Here is a 27,141-nt window from a genome sequence, read left to right as displayed (position 1 = left end):
ATTCAATTCCTGGCCATTGTATTTGTTCCCCATCTGTGCAAGGTTAGCTGTCAACAGGATGCATATCACCATTGCTTTGTTTAGTGTGACCAACTTTTAAAGAAAGCCATAGAGATATTGAAAGCCAGTTTCTGGATCCTTTACCCCATCCGCCATTCAAACAATCTGCATAATTAGTAAATCACAAGCCGTTTGCATCCCACATATCAGGAGGCTTGAGTTGTGGTGTTTTTGCTATCATTTCGTGGGTGTCTTTCTGGAACACCAACAATCTTTCACTGTTGAAAAGGCAAAAAGTTCACTGCAAAATCTCCATGTGTTAAAATCCAAAAAGAAAAGAATTAAAAAAGGGTGAAGTCATGGAATGAGTAAAGCTCATATTTAAAATGTAAATGTCACACAGACTTTTTGGGAAACTAATGCATTCCAATAGCAGGAACATTGTGTTGCAACTCAGAATTACCTGGAACCAAATGTGATGTGTAACATAACATGTGATAGGGAGCATGAGGGTGTTATCATGTTCAAATATATACATGTTTCTGGCCAAACACTGCACTGGCTGCCCATCCATTTCCGCATTGACTTCAAAGTTCTAATGCTTACCTATAAGGCCCTAAATGGTTTAGGACCTTGATACTTGGTGGAACGCCTGCTCCCACCAAGATCTACTCGGATCACCCACATGAGTCAGGAGGTGAGGCTGAGGAGCCTGATGCCGAGGGAGGCCCAGAGAGAAAAGACATGAAGCCGGGCCTTCTCGGCGGTGGCTCCTCACCTTTGGAACAACCTTCCTCTGGAAATTCGCGAGGCCCCAACGCTGGGTACTTTCAAATGCCAACTGAAAACATGGATGTACATCCAGGCGTTCCCTCCTGTCAACTACTGATTTCTTTGCTTTGCTATTTATTATTTATTTATTCCTGCACTATTTGTTATTGTTGTATGCTATGTTTTTATGTTTTTGTTTTTTTAAAATTGTTTTTGATATTCTGTAAGCCGCCCAGAGTGGTAGAATATACCAGATGGGCGGGATATAAATCGAACAAATAAAATAAATAATAAATAAAACCTGCTTGAGGGTTTCCAATGTGCACCTGAGATCCCCTTGTTAAAGTGAACGAGGCCTTTAGAAATGTCCAGGTGGCCAACTATAGACAGCAACCATTGCCCTTCATTGCTTGGGACTAGGAACATAAACACTGGCCTCTCTTTGGATTCTATTTTGAATTCACATGACGGGGGTCCACTTGCGCAAATTTCAACATGTACTAAGAAGTAGTCTTAATGGCAGCACTCTTAACTACAGTAACCTGGGAATAAGTCCGGTTGAACTCATAGGATCAGGATGAGAAATGTTTCATTTTGTCTGGATCATGCTCACTAATTATAAGAAACAGCAATAAGCATAAGGAAGAAGCACCATGTTATGAATGGAAAGGCGACCGAATAGTGAGGTGCATGTTATTTAAAAAAATGTACAGAATATTTAAATGATTGCTATTTTAACATCTAAATAGCATTTTTAATTGAGGAAATATTTTTCAAACTGCAAAAAAAGAGAGTTAGCACTGATAGCGACTTTTCTTAGAAAACTCAAAGAGAGTTAACTGTTGAGTGGGCATACACTGGATTGCTCTGGAAGTGGTTTGCCAGTTCTTTCTTCTGATGGTGTTCCAGGGCCCCAGATTACACAGGTTGGTTCTTCTACTGAGAGGCACACTGAGGAACTGAACTCCCAACCATGGCTCTGCAGCCAGGTAATCCAACTCACTGAGTTCAAAAGGAGGAAAAATGTGTGGAACAAAAGAAGGAGTCAGAGAACTGCCACTGTCACCACACTGCCTGGTCTGGATGCTGCTGAGGCCAGCCCCAGGGAAGGACAGAGGTCAGGAGAGTCCTCCTCAATGCTGACAGACGGCCATTCCATCAGCAGGTCATACCTTATCCAGATATCTTAGACCAAAATAAAACTAGCACAGCAAAGATCTCCACTACTGCACCTGCAACAGATCATGCACAACAGACTGTACAAGCAATTGCACATGAGCTTGTATAACCAGTTGCACAAGCAGTTAGCCACTGCTTGTGTGGAAAAAATTGCATTGCATCCCACTCTTGCCCTAGATGAAAAAAAGAAGATTCTAAAAGGTATAGTTGTGAAGAACCTTTTAAACGTCTGATGTGGATATACGGTAATACGGTAAAATAAATTCTTGCAATTTGCTCATCATTTATTTTGTGGGGAAGATTAACTCAGCCACTGCTCTCCTTTCAATGCAGCTAATCAGTGTCCCCCCCCCCCCCCGATTACTTGACAAGCTAGCTACTGATTCAGGCTGTGGGTTGTGTACTGGACATTTGTAGCCATGATTCTCCATCTACCTAGGGATGGATACAGTGGTTTGCTTTGGTTCATGCATTGCCGTATAGCTGGAATTGGCCAGAACAACAAGCCCTGAGGTAACATAACAATCCTGAGGCAAATGAACAACAAAACTATAACTGTCTAAAGAATTAACAGTAGCACAGGGAAGAAAAGAATGTTGTCAGTAACCTATATTAGAACACAACACTATTGCTTTAAATACAGACTAGATGCCAAGAAACATTTGACTGAAGTCAAATCAATATAGTAACGTACAATATGAATAATTGGATGTGCCAGTAGAATCATCCAGGGAAGCATCTAAGCGAAGAGCTTAATAACTAACTAATTATATGTCTAGCTTCATGGCAGAGCCTGGAAAGTTACTTTTGAGGAAGGTGAATTTGGCTACAATGATCTATGCCTCAGTTATTTCCCAATTAGACTACTGGATTCTCTGTACTTTGAAAAGTATTCAGAAGCTTCGGATAATGCAAAATACCATGACCACACTGTTGTGTAATGTGCACTTAGAGACAGTAGAACACCAGTCTCAAACCAACTGTCATAGCTTCCAATTTGTCTATGAGCACAATATAAAGTGCTTGTTTTATCCATAAAGCCCAAATGGATTGCACCAGAATATCAGAAATATTATCTCCTCCTGTATGTACTTGCGCAGAGTCCTTCAACAGAGGCACATTTCAGCACTTTGAGAGGTCAGAATGGTGAGTATACGAGATAGAGCTTTCACTGCTGCTGCACCTCAACTTTGGAAGTACCTCCCAAAAGAAGTTAGGTTGGACCTTCTGATGGGCAGCTAAAAGTGTACTATTTTGAGGTACCCTTAGTTTCCAGGATTGCTTTGAATTTTTTTTTTAATTTGCTTTGGTTGTACCTGCTATAAATAATGTGTCTGATGCATGTTATTTCTGCAAAAAAACAGAACATGAGCAAGTAACATTCCAAGCTACTCTTTAAAAATGGAGGATTAAAGGGGAAGAAGTTACCCTTTTTGGACTTGTCCAAAGTTGCATAAATATCAGGGAGGTGGACAGGGGACAGATTGTATTTGTCTTCAGTGTGGAAGGGATTGTCACTCTCGAATTGGCCTCCTCAGCCACACTAGACACTGTTCCAAGTCCTCCATACAGATCACGTTACCATAGTTTTAGGAGATGGAAGGATGCCTAATGAACTCTCAAAAAGAAACCTTCCCAACTACATAACGAAGAGCAGATACAATGACATGTCAGAATTATCCATAACACTGAGGGCAGCATGTTGCTCTGGGACCTAGGACATAATCCTACTACTTCCAAATCAAAGTACATACCCACCAGATAGTTGTCTAGTTTTCTCTTGAATGTCTCCAGCATTGGAGCACTCATCAGTTCTGGGATTCCTCAGGGGTCATCAATCTCCCTTATGCTCTTTAACATCTTTGTTAAGCCATGTGGGGACAGGGGGCAGGATGCTGTACATGGATGCTACACAACTCTATCTCTCCCTCTCCAGTCCAGATGCTGGAGTGGTGGTTTCGTTGCTGGAATGGACCTAGACTACTAACAGGCTCAAGCTGAACCTGGACAAGATAGAGATCATCCTTTTGGGAGGGGGCCCCTCTGATAGGCTTGGGGGTATAGACCTTCCACTTACGGATCAGGATTGGAACCTGGGCATTCTCCTGGACCCAGCTCTCTCTCAGGACTCTTGAAATTGCAGTCATGTCCGGGTCACCCTTTAATCAGCTGAGACATATCGCCCAGCTCTGACCTTACCAAATGAGGAGGCCCTCAGGATTTTGATGCATGTGTTGGTGATCTCCAGAACTGACTACTGTACTGTAATTGTTTTTAGTTGTGCCTTTATAATTTCCTTTTAAAGTAACTCCTACCCATCTTGGACTCTTTTTCTTGTTAGGATCTCAAACCATGGAACCTTACTTATGATTTGAGATTTTTTTTAAAAAAAAATTGGCTTTCCACAAACCTAGCATACATGTGTGACTACACTCCTCTTTTGCTTCCTCTGGAATCAAGAATTCCAGTGTAAGATAATCACTCTCCACCTCACCCCAGGGTCCCCCTTACTTCCACTTCATCCCCTAAGTCATCTCAATTGGTTTTACTCAAGAAACTTTGTGGCACTTTAAGGACTAAAAGTGTTATTCGGCACAAAACATTTCATGATATCAACCTCCTGTTTCTCAACATCTTCCCAAAGAATACAGTAGAGCTACCTTTTCAATGGTAGCTATGAGTCGCTTTGTAATTTTGGTATACCAGTATAAATGAGATGCTATTTTCTTTGTTGTGAACAAGGAAGCAACAGATTTATTCTATTTATTTTCTTATTATCATCTGTCTGTTTCTCCCCAGAATGCAGATGACTCTGAACAGGTTTTGTAAACAAAATATTTTGATTTCAGAAGGGAAATAACAATGCAACAAAATTATCCCCCAACAATGACAACACCATTAGGACCAAGGAAGAATCCTAAGATTTTGAAGCTCCCAGGTTTGGTTTAAAACAAAACCAAACCAAAACAAAAAGCATTTCTCAATTACTGTAATTTGTACTGTAAGCAATTCTGCAAGCATGGACTTCTAAAATAACTGGTCTTACAGGCAAACATTAATTAGGATAGCAATTTCATACAAATGATGCTAATAGTTCACTGAAGTACAGGAAAGGTTACAAATAACTAAACTTGTTATGATGAGAGCAATAGAATTAGAAGATCTAAGCCACAATGTCCAATTCAAAGCTTGTAATTTGTTTTGTGCATTTTGTCTGCTATAGATATCCTTTTTTAGGAAGTAGAGCTGGTCCTGTCATTCGACTGACTGAGGCAACTGCCTTTTGTGGCAAATGCAAGGGTCAACAAGAGCAGTCTCCTGGCTGCTCCTTCAGTGCTCTCCCCCAAGCTACTTCGCTCTGCTGGAGACCAGATTTGCATGCATCCTTTGGCCTGTCCTGACTTCCTTACATTGGCTTACTGCCCTCCAGTGTGGTGAAAGATGGTAGCCTATTGCTAATATTAACCAGTCTAATTGTATGATGTTAGTTATCATGAACAAATCTTGAACACAGAGCCCGGAAGCATGCACAACACATGGTACTATGCTATGCATCCTCAACCCACAAACAACACAAGATCTTTTCAGGCATTTTCTATTTGAGCATGTGCATTTGAGAAATTAGGAGAACTTTAGTCTCACCCCCCCCCATCATCATTTCCATCGCTTTTGTATATGTGAGGGTTAACAAACTTTCTGTCTCATTGAAAATGAAGATGAAGGGCTCCAATGTTATCTTAAGCAAATTCTGCATGTGAGTTGGGACCTTAGAAAGTCAGGATGTTGAATTGCATGTAAAGCCTCCATGGACCTCTCCTTCTTCAGGCTTATGACTCTCCATAGGTAGGAGCTTGACCAAATCAGGAATGGAGAATATGGAGCCCAGAGTGCTCCCTTCTCTGGATGATGAGCTTACATGACTAGATAATACCTAAGTAGATAGATGTCTGCCCTGAACCAGAATTAAAATGCACCCCAGAGTACATCCCATACAACACAGGCAGCAGGAAAGTTAGGAAATACAGCTTTCAGTGCTTCTAAGGTCTATTTGGAGAACCAGGAATTGTAACCACCCAGTGCTCTTAGTTCCCCACACCAGTTTTAAGTTACAGTAACTTTCTGTTCCTCAGAATGTGAAGAAATCTGTTCATCTCCTTGAAACGAGAAAATCTTTTTCAGCAGAAGTTTCTGTAACTTGTGCCCAAGTCTCTGTGCAAAATGAACGCCTTCCCTTTGTGAAGCAGAGTGCATCGGCCGAGTAAGCCCCAAAGCACTGCCTGTTTGATCAACATGATCCAGACAACAGATCCAATGGGGCAACTTCTACCATCATTTACCTACACAATTCTGAACAACTTACACAACTTCTACCATCATTTACCTACACAATTCTGAACAACTTACACAATTCACACATTTATATATGTCTGTCTGTCTGTCTGTCTGTCTCTCTCTCTCTCTCTCTCTCTGTGTGTGTGTGTGTGTGTGTGTGTGTATGTGTGTGTGTGTGTACACACTGTGTATTCATAAAGAATTAGGTTTAGATTGTACCTGAGTGGCCCAGTGGTTTTTTCTACTTTATTCAGTTTAAGCTTGAGTTTTGCTATAAGAAACGGATGATCTGAGCCACAATCAGCTCCAGGTCTTGTTTTGCTGACTGTATAAAGCTTCTTCATCTTTGGCTGCAGATAATATAATCAATCTACTGATGTCCATGTGTAGAGTCGCCTCTTGTGCTGTTGGAAAAGAGTGTTTGTGATGACCAGATTGTTCTCTTGACAAAACTATATTAGTTTTTGCATTGCTTCATTTTGAACTCCAAGGCCAAACTTACCTGCTGTTCCTTTTATGAGTAGCCCTCATACAAAAGAGTGGGAAAAACTGTACAGTATTAGGATACAATCTCAAAAATGATAGAATTATTTCAATATGAATCCAAGGCAGACCTTTCAACATCACAGTAATCCAAGTCTTCTTACACTGTACCAAACAATTTTTCTTAACAGTATACTGCCTGCTTTTGTGCATTCATCTTGGATTCTTCACTTAGGTGCTTTTTCATTTTGATTTTTAGATGATTCCCCCCACTTTCTTTGATTATTTTTGATGTTGCCACTAGACAGCCTATCAGTGCCAGGTTGCATCCTTAGAATATTTTTTGGATTTTTAACCTCCTGATTTATTTGGGGATATTTCCCCCTGTTTGGGTTTCATCCCCTGGCCCTTTCGTTTCCTGGATTATTTTTGTTGCCTTGGCCTGAGCCACCTGCCTTACTTGCTGGACTCTCAGAAGAGAACACAAAGCATCAAGCAGTGGTTGTGCATGAGAAATGTCCCTATATTTTAGTCCAGTGGTGCCTCGCATAGCGAGGTTAATCCATTCCGGATTAACCTTCGCTATGCTGAAGCATCGTTGAACGGGGCAGGGATTTCAATTGGAACGCATTAAACATGGTTTAATGCGTTCCAAATGAGCCAAATACTCACCGTTCAACGAAGCTTTCTAATGGCCGGCAGCCATTTTCGCGCCCTCGCCTCGCTTAACGAGGGCGTGAAAATGCTGCGTGCGGCCATTTTAGGCCATTTCCCAGCTTCCGGCGGCCATTTTGGCCGCCGAACAGCTGATCGGCAGGGGTCGTTTCGTGAAGATCGGTAAGCGAAACGCTTACCGGTCTTCGCAAAGCGAATTTTTCCCTATAGGAAAAACGTGCGATCGCATAGCGATCCGAAAAAACGGATCGCTATGCGATTTAATCGTTATACGGTGTGCTCGTTAAGCGAGGCACCACTGTATTTTTGTTTTGGGGGAAGGTTGATTGTATTTTTTTTCCTTTATAGACCTGCCTACTATTCTTGGTTTTTTGGGAGAAGAGGCTGTAGTAAGGTTTTGGTCTGGTTTGTTTTGTATTGTTTTTTGCTAGTCTTTTCTCGTGTGAGGGGAGGTGATATTCCTTATAGTTCATTTTAATAATGGTTATTTGGTTGGGAATACTCTAGTGCTTTCATCTGTGGGAGTGCTTGGTAGGCCAAGAGGTGACATTTGTGATGTCCCAGTGTGTCATTGGGCTGTGTGGTTGTGGTGGTTGGTGGCTTTTGTAGCCTGCTTTTAGAGTAGATTGATTATCTGTTGCCTATCCTCTGGTTTTTTGAATTGTTTTAAATTGTGTTCCATAGACCTTTTGGAGTACCAGAAAACATAATTGGAGTGACATGGCATGAATGATTTGAAACAGCCATTCTCTTTCATGTAAAACAAAATGACCAGTGCATGAAAAATACAAGTCAGGCACACTCACACACCTGGGGGGAAAACTGCAACAAAGTGAACACAAACATTTCCACCATGCACATCTCTTGTAGGGGGCTGGAGCAAGCCTTTGTGAAATCATAAAAAGTGGGTACTTACAATATCACAGTGGCCAAGTCTTTGTATAACAATTGCAGTCTAATGTGTGAGTGCATGTGTGTAGGAGAAAGTGAGAAAAACTGGTGGATTTCCTAAACAAAAATTATATGAGTAATACATACCTCTACACTTAGCTAATGAGCTCTAGTGGCAGTTGGGAGGGAGGAAGGGATAGTTTCTTATTGTGAAACCCTCTAATCACTATTCAATACAACTTTCTCCTCATCCAGCATTGTTCCCCCACAAATTTGTCTCCTTTTCTGTAGACCCAGAAGAGCATAGTGAATCCTTGAGATTTCACCCAGTGTCTGAAGACCTAGTAGTCCTGTCCATTGCCATACTAAGTGCTATTGTGAAATATCTAGCTGTTGTGCTAGATACTTCAGAGTCTGCAAATTTTCTTAAAAGATTCATAGCAGAGATGTGAGTGAACCAGGCTTGTGCTCAGAAGTGGGAATAATCTTCACAACACATTTATTACATTCTGCTTCCTTGCTCAGAATTTGCCGTCACCCTCAGCTGCCCTCAGGCTCTGTTTCCTGTAAAAACAGGTTCAGCTGTTGTCTACAACAACAACTGAGACTTTTTTTACAACAGCAACTGAGGACTTTAGCCTCCCATCCCTCTGCAACAGCGAAAAATCAAAATCTGTTCCATTGCTGTTTGCCACAAAGGATCTTGTACTCTCTTTTAGATAAGCAAATATAAATTGTTCAGGTACCACCTGCCCTTAATGATGATTCCCACATTAAAGCATGACTCTTTATGATCCATATACTGCAATATCTCTACCTTCAAGGCCTATCATGTAAACTCTTGCTGATTGTGGAAGAAAGACAGTTGATATTGATGAATAACAGGGTGGCAATGTGTCCTTCTTCAGAGAGGGCAGTCTTCTGTTGGAAAGCTTAGTCAATTTGAAGGGCTGTTTGGTGGTCCATGTCTGGTTCAAAGAACCATGAGAAGGGGTTGTTTGTCCACAGTTAGGACCCAGACAGCAGACTGAGAAAAAGGTAAAATAGAACACCTGATTCTTTGAATCCCCCATAAGGGCCTTCTCTGTGGCAGCTCCCAAACTGAATGCTCTCCCTTGGAAGATCCAGCTGGCCCCCTCCCTTTTATCCTTCTCCTGACAGCGGAAGACCCATGTTTTCAGGTAGGCTTTAAATAATCATGACTAAGTCAATGAATGCTTTTTAAAAGTTAAGATAGTTTTGATGTTTACTTGCTTTTAATTAGGCAATTATATTTTAATTAGTGTATAGTTTAATTGTTTCTTTAATGTTTAACTTGCATTTTAAATTCTATTCTTTTTAATATTGAGAGCTGCCTGGGGTCCCCTTAGCAGGAAGAAGGCAGCCTATAAAAAACAAACACACACACAAACAAGCAAATAAGTGAGGTATTTGCAGTTTTTCATGCAAATACACACACACACACACACACACACACACACACACACACACACACGTTTGGTATTGTTTTAGTGGCCACCCTAAAAACTAGAGCACAAGCATCCATTTGGCATGTTGATTTAAATCAAGTCTACTAAAATCATGCTGTGGTCTGTACAGAATTTGTCCATCACTGAACCACCTGATGCACAAACGAAGCTCTCCTGAGTAGATGAACTCACTGCAGTGCCCCAGGGATGAACCAACATTTGGGACCCATACAATGATTGCAAGGAGGTTCAGAGTATATTTCCATCTAGCACTTTTGTAGACAATATTGGACTTTTAAGATCTCGCTGAACTGTAACTCCCATCATCATCCATCACCATTTGCTGTGCTGGCTAGTTGTGATTTATCATCTGGAGGGCCACAAGTGGCTACTCTGCTGTGGACTACGCAGTTTCCATGCAAAATAATCTGGCTTCTGTTTCTCTATCTATGTTTTCAGTGATGGATAAAAATGATCAGATGATTGTGGAAAGCTGTTACACTGAAAGGATCTGCGAGCTGAAGTTGCTGTTTGTTTATTGAATTGAGTCCCAGTCTCCCTAAGAATATTGTTTTTCTCCAAAGTTAGAGAAATGTTGTAGTGTGGAAAGATAATTCTGACCATCAATGTATATTCATTAATTATGCTAGCAGCTGACAGTAAGTGAATATTTTCATTGTTTCTCTGTGTGCTACATATCCTACACTCCTTGAGAATGTATCCATTTTTCTTTTTTTAAAAAAATTATGTGTTATGCTATTTCCTCTACGTTTACCAATTCATTATATTTGGCAGAAAAGAGAAAGGAAAAATTGAACATCTGTCTGTTGCTCAGAGATTGCATGTTCAAAAAGTCAAACTATAAAAATAAATTGCTTCATGTTCTTGATAGCCTCTCACATCAGCCTCAAGGTCTCAAGCATGAGGAATACTTTAATCCATTTACTGTCCAGCTGTTGCTTTTATTGAAGAAGTATATTGTTTGGATCAAAAATTTAAATAACTTTAATTCAAAAATTAAAGGGGTGCCACTCCTCTTTAGATTGGCATGTTAGGTTTCTGGCTGCAAATCCAGAGACTGGGAGTTCAATTTCTCACTGTACATGCCCGAAGAGCCAGCCTGTCCGGCCTTGGGCAAGCTGCACAGTTCCAGGGCATCCCTAAAAGAAGAGAACGGTAAATTACTACTGAGTACTCTCTACATAAAAAACCATGAAAAGGGTTACCATTAAGTCAGAACTGACTTGATGGCACAAAATTGTTATCATTTATAAGCCTATCACACAGCGGTCCCATGATCTTACCGTCTCCAGAGGGACTGAAGTTTCAGCAAAACATGCAGACACAGGATAAATAGAGAGAGCCTGATGCTGGCAAAAGAAAAGAAAAAGAATAAGAGAGGAGAAAAGAAGAAGGGAAGGGAAGCAAAAAGAAAAGAAAAAGAGATGATCTTTAACTGGCTTAGCTCAGAGGGTTGGAAGGATCAGGAATTCAAAACCCCTCTTGGCAGATCAGCCATAATGACATAGAATTTGCATGGCTAATGGTGCTATGGAGATTCCCACTTGTCTGGCCTTGGGCAAGCATCTTGATCTAACTCACCAGACGGCGAAACCATTTAACAGTTGTTTAATAGTTTGCAAAAAGAAAGTCTTGTATTAATGTAGTTTCAACTTTCTACTATATGATGTTTTTGAAACAGACAAATAAAAAGAATACTTAATTATGATTACTTGGTTTCATCAATGTAAATCACAAAGGCCAAAACATTGTTCATAATCTGGAGCCTCCAGTCTGACATAGAATGTTTCCAGGGACAGACAAGAACATATTCATCTTTATTTATTGCCTACTGGTTATTTATCTTAAATATATAGGTAATTGAAAACAAAGTTATACCCAACAGACAGCCACAATAAATCTCACCCAGAATAATGGAGGGGTACTGTGCTCTCCTTAACCCTTCTCTCATCCTTTGTGTGCTATTGTTATATCTGCCTAACTAAATTTTAGATCAAGTTCATCAGTACGCACACTTATACACAGCTGAGTTCACTTCAATCCATTATCTTCTAGAAGTAATTATTTCTAGTTGTGTAGCACTGCCAGTGTCATTTTATGCTTTCTTTTCCCTGTATGAGATAATATTTTATTCATGAATGGTTCTTCTCTCCCTCAACAGACATACGCCTTAAGAATCCCGGAGGTATGCGATCAACAGACCGTTCGTGGATATGTCTCATGGGCATTGAGAGGAAGTCACCAAATTTACCACATAATGCATGTAAATTTGAATAAAATAATATATGAAAGTTAGCTTCATCCCCTTTTAAGAAAACACGACAATATAGAAAATTTGCACCGAAACTGCTATATCTAAAATGTATTGTTAGATAGATGGGATTGTTTAGTGAGGCCTTATTTGAGGCAGATCACAGATCACAGTGGTGGTTAAACACAGAGAACATGTGTTTTGGTGTTGCCTATATTACTTCTACGAGTTGGTTGGATAGCACATTGAGTTGGATACCTGGCTGCAGAGCCAAAAATTAGGAGTTAAATTCCCTGCTGTGCTTCATGGGAGAAGAGTCTGTCTGGTGGCCTTGACCAAGCTGCCCAGTTCCAGAAAACTCCAGAAAAGAGAATGAGTATTCCACTTCTGAGTATTCCATACCTAGAAGACCTTGTAAAGGATCACCATAAGTCTGAATTTAACTGACAGCACATTATTATTGCTTTCATTGTTCTTATCGTTATTTCTTTATATTGCTTTCAAGATCTGAGGGAGCATGGCTTTGAAGATCAGAATGCAAGAGAAGGTGCCTCGTCTAATGTCACCATGAGCAAAAAGATTAGTGTGGCCTTTAATTTGATCCGGCATAGAACTTCTTATGGTCTTATGCAGGAGGTCTTCGGTTCAGTACCAGGCATATATAGTTTAAAAGAATCAAGCTTATGAGAAATTCCTCTGCCTGAGATAATGGAAAAACGCTGCCAAATAGGGCAAACAATAAGGTAGTCAGGTATCAGAGCACCAGATGACGTAATTTGCCCCAGCCTTTGCTTGGTCTCAAGGAGGGAGGCAAATGTAGGGCAAACAACACTGGAAGAGAAGGAGAGTTTGGTGTGTGAAGTGACCTGAAAGCCCAGACAACCATCTCCTATCTCCAAGTGGCATCTGGGCTCGAAGACTCAGTGTGGTGGTCTATGTGTCTGTGGGCTTCGCTACACAGATAAGTTTTCCCCACATTTAGTCAGAATGGTTCAGGGTTTTTGAATTTTGCTGCTGGGAGTTTCTGCTGCTCAAATCATTGTAATTGTCTACACAGGACAGATTCCACATAACATTTTCACCAGGATCAACAGCGCCCCAGAGACTGGTCAGAAGGGGCAGTGGGGGACAGATCCTAGGGTAACAATGAAGTGCTGTCTTCAGCGTGGTGGGTTGTGGCACATAACCTGGAAATTCTCCCTTCATTGATCACCTTCCACTTTCTAGGGAAGATGTATATATTTTTTGTATTTTTAAAAAATGGTTCTGTCAGAGGATAGAGCTGCATCAGATCAACATTGCTTTCTACAATCTCCTTTTGCAAAAGACTGTCCCTAAGAAGATTGTCACTGAATCACTTCCTTTCACATTTTCTCCCACATGTAAAGTTACTTTGATCACATCTGAATAAGAAGCAAAGAAAGAAGGTACCCCACCCAGCACACAATTTCCATGTTTCCACCTAAACATTCTCCCAAATTTTAACACAGCCGAGATAACAAGAAGCCAGTTGCTCATTCAAGCCCCAATCCCAAAGGGTGATCCTCCACTGAGCAAACTACAGTAGTTAATTTGATTCATCTCTCTCACTCTTACTTTTTTCTGCCATCCTTCTACCTCTTGCACTATCTCTTCTACCTTCTTTTCTCTGCCACCATCATTTCTCTCTTTCTGGGTATGAAGGGAAGGGCAGGGAAAGAGAGCAGTGCAGAGCCAGACAGAGAGATGAGCACACACAGAAGATGTTCAGGAGGTAGATACAACGAATTACCAAGAAAAGGGAACTGGCTCGCTTGTGATTAGCTTTACATTGTATAGTCAGCAAGAAATGAGTTGAACATGGACTGTGGTAAATACAGCAGAAATGTCAGGATATTTTGCAATGTAGTTGAGCCTTATATTGCTTCAAATCCCACAAAGGGCCCAAATGCAAGGACCCATCAAATCCTTCTTGAGTCTCTTTCTTTTGCTCTTGACTTAGGCCCAACATCTCATTTGGACCAAGGCATGGAGTTAAGAAACACCATCATGACCCATAGGCATTCTTGTTGCAGCAGGGCAAAGACTGATAGCCCTCATCCAAAAACGTTGCTCTTGACCTCACATGTAGCAGTTTCTTGGTCTTAGATTTTACTCCTAAAATCTCAGAAAAAGAGAAGCTGCTGACCTACAAACCACAGGGGAGTGGAGACTTTTCAGTGAAGGAGGAAAGAATGGGAATGGGAACCCTCAGAGAATGAGAAAGAAAGGGGTTGCTCAGGAAAGAGAAGCTGCTGACCTCCAAAGAAAGCTAGACCAGATGGACCAATAAAATGAATCAATATAAGGATTCTTTATGTAGGCCACAGCCAATAATCTGTGCCTAAATATTTATTATTTAATTTTTTAAAAAAATACTTATTAGTTCAGAAAAAACAACAGAGATGACAAAAGATCTGTCATAAAGAAATATATATTATTACATCATTCAACACAGAAGATGATTAACTACCCACTTGTGTTTCCTGAACTTTAGCCTTTTCTCAGTGTCATAGTTTACCTTCTCTTTCTGCTGATAAATGTAGCTGTGCCCCCGCACCCCTAAAAATCAATATATAAGAATTTTTCAGATGATCTGTTCTTATCAGATCTATGGACAGCTCAAGAAATGTTAGCTATATATTTTTTCAAGGGGCTCTGTATTATCACCTCAAGGAAAGCTCATGTCAAAGCCGAAATCAAACCCAACCCAACTCAACCCAACAAAGCATAAGGAAAGAAATGTACAAAGAAGAACATCCAGTCAAAATTCAACTAATGCATCATTTTGACACATTTGTTGTTTAGCCAATGGTGCACACTCTCCTATTCTTCATATAAAAATGTTTACTGTGTTTCAAGTTTAATGAGCGCTCCAGGCTATTGCAATTGTTAATATACTTCTTCAGAATATTTCTCTGCCAAGACAAGAGCACAGAGTAGTCTATTTAAAGGAGCAAAAAAGGAAATGCGAATGGAAAGGGGGGAAAATTAAATTCCAGTGCAGCTGCCTCAATGAAGCTTTTGCAGAGCATCAATAGAGAGCTGCAGGGAACATGGCAAGTGAAGAGTGGCAACTGCTGGGTCAGTCAATTAAAGTGGCGGCACTGATAGGAACTTCTTTGAGATGTCAAACTTGGCATAATGATGTATGGGAAACACTTGATTCCTTCTTACTAGCTCAAGCAGAAGAGTTGCAAAACAGACCTTGATTGAAGGTCTTAATTCATGGCAGAACCAAAGCTTTAAGTATCAAAGGCTCTTATTTGGAGATCTGATGTGTTTCAAATGAAGAAGGCATACCAATTCCTTAGCAGGTTACACAGAAATACATGCCAGTAAATCCTTGCAGCAGCACTCTTTGCCTTACTGTACTATCCAGGATATTGTTGAGCAGATACTGCTGGACTGCAACTCCCATCACCCTTTACTACCTGTGTGTTATGTTCTTTTTAGTTTGTGGCAAATGCAGATGCATCTAAGAAACAGTGCCAGCTTCAGATCTGCAACTTTCTTTCTTTCTTTCTTTCTTTCTTTCTTTCTTTCTTTCTTTCTTTCTTTCTTTCTTTCTTTCTTTCTTTCTTTCTTTCTTTCTTTCTTTCTTTCTTTCTTTCTTTCTTTCTTTCTTTCTTTCTTTCTTTCTACATACTTAACTTAATTTAACTTAACTTATATACCACCCACACTACCCAAAGGTCTCTGGGCAGCTTACAAAAATTTAAATGTAATAAAAAGATTAAAAGATAAAACAATTAAAATACAATTAAAATACAGTCCTCTAAAAAACTGCCATCAGGACCCACAGTTGATATTATTTCAATTAAAAATCTTCTGGAACAGAAAGGTTTTGACCTGGCACTGAAACGTCATCCTCAGCACAACGAATCTCAGTTGGGAGGGCATTCCATAGTCTGGGGGCAGCTGGCGAAAAGGCCCTTTCTCTACAAGCCGTCCCTCTTACCTCCTTGAAGGACGGCTCTTTCAAAAGGGCCCCTGGCTAGACCTTAACTGCTGGGTAGGCTCATATGGAAGGAGGTGGTCCTTCAGTATCCAGGGCCCAAGCCATTTCGGGCTTTATATGTCAAAACAAGCACTTTGAATTGGGCCCGGGCAGCAACTGGTAACCAATGTAAATTATACAGAATCGGCTTGATGTGCTCTCTAGCGGCCCCACCACTCACCAGCCGCGCAGCTCAATTCTGGACCAGCTGCAGTCGCCGGACCGTCTTCAAAGGCAACCCCACGTACAGCGCATGGCAGTAATCTATATGGGATGTTACTAGTGCATGCATAACTGTGCTCGCCCAGGTAGGACTGTAGCTGGTATATTTTCCACAGCTGAAGGAAAGCGCTCCTGGCCACCAAGTCCACCTGGGCTTCCAGGTCCAGGAGCACCCCTAGGCTGCGGACTCTGTCCCTTAGGGGGAGTGCAACCCCATTCAGGGCAGGGAAATGGCCCTCTAGCCTGTCCAGCGAAGCACCCAGTAACAGCACTTCCATTTTGTCTGGATTGAGTTTCAATTTATTACCTCACATCAAGTCCATTATCAGGTCCAGACACTAGTTCAGCACAAAAACCATCTCACCTGGATTGGTGGGAAATGATAGGTAGAGCTGAGTGTCATCAGCATATTGCTGACTCCTCAGCCCAAACCTCCTGATGACCTCTCCCAGTGGTTCCATGCAGATGTTAAACAGCATGGGGGACAGTGTCGAGCCCTGAGGAACCCCATGACATAAATGCCATGGGGCAGAGCAACTGTCCCCCAGCACCACCTTCTGGACATGGTCAACCAGGAAGGAGCAGAAACATTGTAAAGCAGTGCCCCCGACTCCCAAACCAGCCAGCTTATCCAGAAGGATACCATGGTCGATGGCATCGAAAGCCACTGAGAGGTTCAGGAGTATCAACAGGGTCACACTCCCCCTGTCTCTCCCAACAAAGGGTATTGTATAGGGCAACCAAGGCAGTCTCCATACCAAAACCTGGGCTGGAACCCAACTGAAATGGATCCAGAAAATCTGTTTCATCCAGCAGCACCTGGAGCTGCCCAGCCACAACACACTACAACACCTTGCCCAAATAAGGGAGGTTTGCCATTGGTCAATAGTTAACCACCAGTCCTGGATCCAGGTTAGGCTTTTTAAGGAGTGATTGAATTATCTCCTCTTTCAAGGTGGTAGGGACCACTCCCTCTCTCAAAGAAGCGTTCACGGCCTCCTAGACTCAGGTGCGAACCCTCCCTGGCAGATCTTCCAATTTGCCAAAATGGGCAAGGGTCGAGTGGAGTGGTGGTAGAATGGACAGATCCAAGCACCCTGTCCGCATCCTTGGGTCTCAGCAATTGAAACTCATCCATTAATACTTAACCTAAGCACAGCACACTGGACACATCTTCCGATTTTGCAGTAACAGTGGAGTCCAGCCCACTGTGAATCTGAGCGATTTCCCCTCAAAATGAATGGCAGACTCATCACAGTGAGCTGATGAGCAGTCTGGGGCCTCCACCGGATTTCCCGGTTGACGAAGATACCAGACCACCCAAAACAGCTCTGCTAGATGTTCTGAGGAAGCAATACAATGGTGAAATATTGCCATTTTGCCAACTGTATTGCCATAAAATAGGCCCAATAATGAGCTCTAAGTCGTGTTCGATCGGACTCCCAGCGAGATTTCCCTCCACCTGCACTCCAGCTCTCTTCCTTTCATGGCCTGCAGTTCAGATTTTTATCAAAGAGCTGTCTGGGCTATGCGTGCAGGGAGAAGGCGCTTAGGTGCAATCGTGTCAACTGTCCAGGTCATCTCCCTATTTCACAGGGTGACCTGAGACTCAACAGGAGTGCCAACTACATCAGAGGGATAATCCTCCAGAGTATTCAGGAAATCATTCGGATCCATTAGTCTCCAAGGGCGGGTCATTTCAATAGATCCCCCACCCTTGCAGAGGAGAGAAGAAGCTAACAGACTAAACTTGACCAGGAATGTTCTGACCATGACAATGGGGTCACAACCAGCCCTTCCACATCCAAACCAGCATCTTTCAGTCTGTTGAGAAAACCAGGTACAAAGTATGGCTCTTCTCATGCGTTGGGCCAATGACACATTGAGACAGTCCCATGGTTGTCATGGCAGCCATGAAGTCCTGAGCCACCTCAGTCAAGGGAGCCTTGGCATGGATGTTGAGATCCCCCAACACCAACAGCCTGGGAGTCCAGTCCGAGACTACCTCCGTCAGCTCAGGCAGGGAGACTGTTGGTATGTAGCAGGGTGGGCGGTACACCAACACAATCCCCAATCTGTCTTGTAAACCCAACACACAACAGATTCTTTAAGACAGGAGGAAATAACAAAGTTGATGGAGTAAGTTAGCAGAGTTTTGTCCCAGTCCAAGCAGTCCAGTTGAATCCCACAAAGACAGCTTTTTCCTTCACCAAGTGTATTTACAATATATACAGAAGTTCACCAGTACAAACCAGCAGCATGACAGCATGACATTCATAGAAGAGATCTGTACATCTTCTTCACAGGTCCACACAGTTATATACATGCACATTTACATACAGCAAATCAGTGTGGACATTGCATCATCCCAGACTGCATGATTCAGCATTTTGCACACCTGTCAAATATGGCTGCTGATTACCATAGGCCTTGTTCTGCCTCAGTGTGGAAATTATCGTTGACAGAAGTGTTGCCATGTGCACCTCCTAAGCTAGCCTTGCTGACCTTAAATGGACTAAAAGATGGTTTCTCACCTGTTGTAGAGGTTTCAATTTTGGATAAAAATCTCTAGCTGCACAGCAGAAGTGCAGGGACTGACAGAACAGAATTAGCTTCAAATCTCCCCAAAGTAGACCACCCCTTTAGTCGTCAGTTGGCACTTATAGTCTCAATAACTATCTCTGATATATTGGTAAGAGAAAAGATTAAAAATGTTAATCTATTTACAATTAATTAGATCAAAAACAAGGAGTTCCAATTCCCCCTCTCTGCCAGAAACATCTCTCAAATTTGTCTGTGTACAAAACTAATACGCAACACACACACACACACACACACACACACACACACACACACACACACACACACACACACACACACACACACACACACACACACACACACACACACACACACACACTCCCCAAGTGGCTGGTTCCCTTACAAGATGGAAACAACCCCTCAAATGTTTCTAATCCTTAAAAGTCCACAAAACAAAGCAGCAGCCATGATCATTTTATGTACATTGTGTTATCTGACTAGCCTTCCTAAAGGGCATGAAAAATTATTATTCTTCCCTTGTTGCAATTACCTCAAAATACCTCACCCACTGATGATGCGAGAAGAAGAATTTTGCTGTTGCTTGCCATTACGTGAGAACAAGGCCAAAGAAAGAAGGAGAGATAGAGAAGAGAATCATTTACAGCGAAACAGGGACCCCACCTTAGAATGGCAGCTGTTGGTGGACCCAATTGTCATTCAAAAGTTCTGCTCTTTCTTGTATTCAAGATTGGTGGCCATGCTGACAGAGGACGCCTGGGAGCTGTACTTCAAAAAAATGTTTTCCTCTAAGCTCTATATAGCAGTGGCCCTCAACCTTGGGCCTCCAGATGTTCTTGAACTACAGCTCCCAGAAGCTTTCACCACCACCTCTGCTGGCCAGGATTTCTGGGAGTTGAAGTCCAAGAACATCTGGAGGCCCAAGGTTGAGGACCACTGCTATATAGGATACCTGTTCCTTCTCTCAAGAAAGTCACATTGTGACAAAACATACTTCAAGCTCATTTGAAATGGTTTTCTCCTTCCAAAATGAACTCCTAGGAATCCCAGCTTCTCTTCATTTTTTGAACCAATGTAAAGAACTTGAATAATTCTGTGATATAACTTATTGGCGAGTGTCATTTTGGCGAGTGTCATTTATCGATCTTCTGTAAATCTTTTTACGGTGAGAACTTTTTGATTTAGATTATAATCTTGGCTAGCATTCAGAATATGCCTTCTTAAAATTATGTTGTCAAATCAACCAATCATCACCATTTTTGATTATCGGTCATATATCGCTTCTCATCATTTACACTAAAAAGGAACTGCTTTGGATTCTTCAAAAAACTCTTGTATTATGCCCTCCACTTTTGACTGACGAAAGGGCTTTTAAGCTTTTAGATCTCTCGAAACTATTTTTCCCTGTTCTTTCCAAACAGCTATCAGTTTGTATTCTTCTGTCTACATGATACTAACAATCTCTGCAATAAGAAGACTTGGTTTTTAAAAAGAGCCAGAATTTGCCATTGGCAAAGAAGAAACAGCAGTTTGAGGACTTCTAATGTACAATGGAAAGCACCTCAAATATCTGCTACTATGATTGACATTGATTGCCCATATGCAAGTTCACTACATGGGAGTGTGTGAGGGGGAACTCCTTCATTTATTTTTCATACGGCAAGAAAGTAATTTAAATAATGTTATCTTACTGTTTAACTCCTTTCCTCATTGCTTAGTCTTTGCCATAGCAATCAGTACATTTATCTGAATTTGAAAAGGTCACTGCATGATCCCTGTAACAAAATGGAACCCCAAACGCATCAGTTCAACTTGACAACTCTCTCTGAGCCTACACCAAGCTGACTGTAACCCTTACAGGATAACAATATCCTTTAAAAAGTCATAAATATAGGCTTTAAGCAGAACTGCTTCAGACAGCAACCTTGTTGATGCACACATTTAGTTGAAAATGAAGCCCACAGGATGGGATTGTTTTTGTACAAAAACATATTTTGGGTTGATGTGGGGTTTTGCAACACTTATTCCAGGTAACTTTTCAAATTTTATCATAACTTTCACAATGCCCTTTAATAGAAACACTTAAATGATTGACTTAAAAGGGATAGTGGGAAAAGCAGAAAAGGAATCTGGAGAGAAGTGCAATTAATCAGAAAAATAGAAGAAAGGCAGTGTATAAGAGTTCAATGGTTGTGGCCTAAAGCTTTTATCACCTCTAAGGAGCATATGCAATGGAGAAGGATTATGGAAGTTACAATTCAAAAACTTTTAAAGGGTCACCTTTGCCCACCCTGATACATGGGCAAGTCTACATATAGGATTAGCAACATTCAGGTCCCTCAACACAGCTCTTAGGCAAGCAGATGCTGACCAGATCTTCTGAAACATATCATCTACTAAAGACTACACCAAGAATGTATTCTGATCTTGTATTTTTGGATGTTGAACATCTATCTTTCCATATTTTAGTGTATTTTTTAACCATCAAAGAGAGTCAAGAACAACAGTTTTATATTGGGGCTATATAGAAAACTGCACACAAAAAGAATATATTTCTTCATATTAGGCTTATCAGGACTGAAGTTTGTTGTCACTTCCCATCTCCCATCTATGTACATTTTGAATGAGTACATTTTCAGGAATATGCTGTTCGATTGTAATTCAGCACAGACAGTTGCTGCAGTAGTACTACTGATACAGAGAATTAGTGCTAGAACAACACTGACAGATATATGTTTTGGATACTGTAGTCAAGTTGATGAATTATTAGAAAAATAGAGCACTGTTCCTATGTTGTCTGATAGCTCTCAGGCTGCAGTGCATAAGGTAATCCTTCAATGGATTCTCATACAGATTTTCAGCCAAGCTGATTCAGGGGGGCAAAAGAACATGTGTCAGATACAAGGAGATTTTTTTTAACATTAGAGCATCTGAGTGAATTAAAATGGGAGACTGGGATGAGATGCAAAGTGACACCAAGGAGGAATATTGTAACAGAAAGAAATGAATGTAAGGGATGGGATTCAGTGAAAGAATTTGAAGACAAAGGAGGGACTTTCAGTGTAACTCATGTTTCTGTTATAAAACTTTGAAATTCTACCTACTGTTTCTGGAAGTTTATCTAAACATATCAGAAATTTAAACAAAAATACAGAGAAACTGACTTATGAAGGAAGTGCCATTTTTGTGTGATAACTGACAACTCGTGATGTGTTTAATAACGGTACATAGCTGCAGTGAAACTGACCTTACCCTTGGGTTGCTGGTGGTAAAATTAGTTATATTGATGTCCTGACTTTTAAAGAAGCCTACTTTTAAAGAAGTTCCTTCTCCTTGCTTAGTCCTCACAATAACTCTGTAGTGTAGATCAGGTTGATTAAGAGTGGTTTAGTAAAGGTTAAAAACTGGTTCTTCTGTGTCCTAGTCCAGCATTCCCAACAGTACACTGGTTTTACTTATGCTTAGAATCAGGTTTTATTTATTTACAATATTTATATGGTACTATTGCAGGGTGGTTTACAAAAGTTAGATATAACATGGCAAATCGTAGCATAATAAAGTCTGGGAGAATGAAAACATCTTTGCTTAATATCAAAAAAAAAGCAAGCAAGAAAAGTCAAAGGTGGTAACAGGCAGGTCACACATCATGTGATCTTCCAAATTAGCTTACTTTATTTTGTTGGTAGGTAAACATGGGCTTCATTTGATTGACCAGACGCAAAGTTCTACTAGAATTATGTCTCTTGAATCCTAAAAGATTTCAGATTCTAATGATATAGTCCTTGTAGCATATAATACAGCCCCAAAAGACTCCGCTTCCGAACACCCTTTTATTTGTCTTGCACAATAGGGGCATCTGAAGAACAATATCTAAACTGACCTCAATAACGGCACAATTTGGCATGGAAGGTCCTGCAACTGCATAAATAAGCACCCCCACATGGAAGTATGGCCAGGTGTGGACTGGAAATTGCCTCATTGTATTCTTTTTCTCCTTATATCTTTCCCATAACCTTCCCTTCCCTCCACCCGTCAGCAATGCTTGGGCTTCTCCCAAGCTTCTTGGGTATGACTTCTGCCCACCAAGTTCCATCAGTATTTTCACCTGGAAAATATGATCAAGACTTTTTATTTCCATGCACTATTAATGTATTATATGGACAATGAAGAGAGTGAAGGTTATATAGTGGTGTCTCGCTAGACGATGTTAATCCGTTCCACTGAAATCGCTGTCTTGTGAAAACATCGTTTAGCGAAAAATGTTTCCCCATTGGAATGCATTGAAACCCGTTTAATGTGTTCCAATGGGGAAAATAGTCATTGTCCAGCAAAAATCACCCATAGGGAAGCCATTTTGCAAAGCACCGATCAGCTGTTTAAATCGCTGTCTTGCGAAGCATTGGTCCCGAAAACGCCCGTTTTGCAAAGATCGCCCATAGGGAAGCCATTTTGTGAAGCCGCCGCTCAGCTGTAAAAATCATCATCTTGCGAAAAACCGGTCTGCGAAGCACGGAACAAATCATCGTTCAGCGAAATCCCCCATAGGAAAAACCATTTTGTGAATCACTCTAGCGATCGCAAAAAGTCAACATCTGGCGAAAAAAACTGTTTTGTGGGGTAATTGTATGCTCCAAAACAGAAATGGGCAGAATCGCCCATTCCAGTTGTTGGTGAAACTGAAAGATTAAACAGAAATCCTGCTCAGTTGGTTGATGGCCTGTTCCAGACAGTGCATTTTCCTACCCCTCTTTCCCCTGCTAGAGACCAAAAGAGTGCATACTGGGATTTGCATCCAAACTCGCCCTTAAAAATCCACCCCCCTCATTTCTTTAAAAAAACATGCTTCTCTTAGGAAATCTCTAAGAAACCATGTCTCTGCTGCAGCTTCTCTGCTGAAGTTTTTGTTCGGGGAAAGAGTGAACAAGAATTCAGTGGTAATTAAAAGCTTCTGACCAGACACTCTCACCAGGGACCAACTGCAAATGAGACGTGCTAACCTATATCTCAGCACAAAGTTACACTAAAAATAAGCAGTGCTTTTATGAAAAAGAAGAAACGAAAGTCGTAAGGTAAAAGCTCTGTATGAAGCAAGATAAAGGATCTTCATATGGGTGGTGGGAAAAATTATGGTAGCATCAATGCAGAACCCAGGAGTTCAAGGAGAAGAGCCCTTAATTAGCTTTAGGTTTGCAACATATGGCTTAGTGTTTTAAATGTGGTTTGATAACAGGATTTTATTTTTAAAATATAGTGGGGAACATGCTCATTTGAAACATCAACAGTCTGTTGTGACCAGGATGAAAGAATTTCATGGATGATAGAGAGGGAAAAGGAGCATGTGAAAGAGGGATTGTTAGGATGTAATCATCTTTCTGTCTGTGGAATACTCTGTGTTGGAAATAGTGGGTCAGGTTCCACTCTGATGAAGCGATTTCCCTGACAACTGTCAGAGGAGTCTTAGGAAGATATGAATATTCAAATGTTGTTCTGTGGCACTTTTGGCAATTTGAAGCTGAGAAAATAGATCTCGTGAAATACAGAAGGAGGGTTCCATGTTGCCTTGTGGCAAATGGTTCCATTAAGATGCTCTATGGACAAATCCACACCTTTCTCTTCACAGAGTGCTTCACTGTATTTTCATCCATGGTGTTGCTCTACTGTTGGTCCACACTGGCTTTCGTGAAAGGAAGATCTTTAAAGCTTGTGTTACTCCCAGTGTCTTTAATATCTCTTAATACTGGCAGAAGAAAGTTTGGGGGAAAATGTTGAGGAGGGGTAACAAAACAGAAGTCTCTGTTGAATGAACTATGACATCCAGGTTTGTTACTTCTATATTTATCCATTTTGATTTCCAATATGCCTTCCATTAACCCATCTATTTCGTATGCTGACAATGTCATTTCTCTTTCCCACTTCGTTTGTATTGTCCCAATCATATAATCTTTATCTGTATTTATCAAGTTATACAACTTCCTTGCAATACCCTTCTTATTATCCTCTTTATTATTATATAGTTTTTCTAGCGGGGTATCCTCTTTATTTAGTATTCCAGAATACCTTCTCTGTTTCAAAATATTGTATAAAGCCATAATCTGTAACCAGTATTGTCTTCCAACTTGTCCTACTACATTTTGTGCCGGAATCTGTATCCCCTGAGGGTTGTATAAATCCTTCACTCTATAATAGCCAGTTTCTTTTAGTTTCCTCCAAAAAGTTTTCTCAATTTTCAAATCCTCACCTAGAGATTCTAGTGGGGTCCATTTGGAAAGACTTGGCATCCAATTAAGTTGCCTTTCCCCCCATATTATTAATGCTGTCTGTCTTGGACCTATTGTATTTTTAATGTCTTTTTTAACCTTCTGTGTAAATATTCCAAATTTACCTACTTCTTTATTTATTGTATCCTCCCATCTTACCCATTTCTCCACACTTTTCCCATCTAATTCCAATAGCATTTTAATTTGAAAAGCTTCGTAATAGCTTTCCAAATGTGGGAGACCCCACCCTAAATCTTCCTGTGGTGAATATATTACCCTCTTTACTATTCTAGCTTTCTTCTTCCCAAAAACCCAATTTTTTAATTCTTGGTCCCATACAGCTAATTGTTTTTTAGGGATGTACTCCGGGAGTACCTGAAATAGATATAACATCTTTGGTATTATAAACATTTTTATTACCCTTATTTTCCCTAAAATACTTATATATCTATTATCCCATTCGTTTAGTTTTTCCTGTATCCTTCTCCAAGTTATTTTATAATTAGTTCCCATCAAATTTTTAATACTTTTTGTTATTGTTATACCTAAATACTTTAATCTCCTAATTCCTAATTTCATACCTGTCAGCTTTGCTATTTCTTTTTGTTCCTTTAAATCTATCCTTTTAAACATTATTTCTGATTTCGAAATATTTACTCCTAAACCTGAATATTCTTTAAACTCTTCTAAAATTATCAGTAGTTCTCTTATTGCATCAAGAGGATTTTGTAACACCAATATTATATCATCCGCATACAGATTTAATTTAATTACCTCTTTCCCTACTGTATATCCTCTTATTTTACTACTACTTCTAATTTTTTCGGCTAAGGGTTCCATAGATAACACAAACAGCATTGGGGATAAGGGACATCCCTGCTTCACTCCTCTCTGGAGCAAAATTTCTTTTGTATAATTATCATTAACTTTAATCATTGCCTTCCCTTCTCTATAAATTTCTTTTAATGCTATCAAAAAGGGACCGTCAAATCCAAATTTACTTAGTACTTGAAATAAATACCCATGACTTAGAGTGTCAAATGCCTTATATACATCTAATTTTAAAAGGGCAAATCTTCCTTCACTGTTTCCGTGATGTAGAGTATTAATCACATTCCTTATAGGGTGTCCAATATATCTCCCTTTAACAAAACCATATTGATCCTCTCCTATTAATCTTGGGAGTGTTTTCTCTAATCTATTTGCTAAAATTTTTGCAAAAATTTTATAATCCTGGTTTGTTAAACTAATAGGCCTATAAGAGTTGGGGTCCGTCGGGTCTCTCGATTGTTTCAAGATTATCATGATTTCTGTTTTCCTCCATGATTCAGGGGCTCTCCCTCCCTTCATTATCTTGTTAAACAAACTCTGCATTTCTGGAACTATTAAAGGCCCCACCATTTTATAAAATTCTGATGTAAAACCATCTAAGCCTGGTGATTTCCTACTTTTTAAATTTTTAATAACTGTCAAGATTTCTTGTTGTGTGATTTCTTCATTTAAAATTGCTAAATCTTGTTTCTTGATTTTGTTCACAATAGCTTCTTCAAATTGTTTCTCTTCATTTACTTTAAATAACTTACTATAAAAATCTTCAAAGATCTCCCTTATTTGTTTGTCTTTAAACACCTTACTTCCCATTTCATTTTTCATGCACCCTATCTTTTGTTTTTCCTTTCTTTTCTTCAAATAGTTTGCCAATCTTTTCATCGAGTTTATATTTATTCTCTGATACTCATTCCTCACCAATAAATCTTTTTTCCACAAAAACAAATTATCTAACTCTTGCAACACATCTTTCACCCTATTCAACTGTTCCTGTATTTGTCTTTCAAACTTCACCTGTAATCTTCTTTGTAATTCAACTATCTCCTTTAGTTTTTGTTCCCTTTTAAAATTCACCTTTCTTCTAAAATGAATTCCTTTAGAAATACATATTCCCCTGATTACTGCCTTTGCAGCATCCCAAATTAGAGAATTGGAGATGAAATTAATATTGAAATGGTATAGGAC

The 27,141-nt window shown here is 40.3% G+C and overlaps 1 protein-coding gene and 1 long non-coding RNA gene across 5 annotated transcripts in view; both read right to left on the bottom strand.

Annotated features, from left to right (window-relative positions):
- Positions 1-17,287, bottom strand: part of LOC144589384 (uncharacterized) — a 41,421-nt gene extending 24,134 nt beyond the window's left edge. The window contains exon 1 of the long non-coding RNA XR_013545464.1: positions 15,736-17,287. This is a non-coding gene — a long non-coding RNA (uncharacterized LOC144589384). The remainder of the gene's footprint in view (positions 1-15,735) is intronic.
- The window catches only part of GALNTL6 (polypeptide N-acetylgalactosaminyltransferase like 6), a 640,150-nt gene that overhangs the window by 448,437 nt on the left and 164,572 nt on the right, over positions 1-27,141 (bottom strand). The gene's annotated exons all lie outside the window — the stretch shown is intronic.

This window comes from Pogona vitticeps, chromosome 5 (genome assembly GCF_051106095.1).
Source record: "Pogona vitticeps strain Pit_001003342236 chromosome 5, PviZW2.1, whole genome shotgun sequence".
NCBI classification, from domain to species: domain Eukaryota; kingdom Metazoa; phylum Chordata; class Lepidosauria; order Squamata; family Agamidae; genus Pogona; species Pogona vitticeps.
The sequence above is the reverse complement of the archived record's forward strand: the minus strand, read 5'-3'. Positions and strand labels throughout refer to the sequence as shown.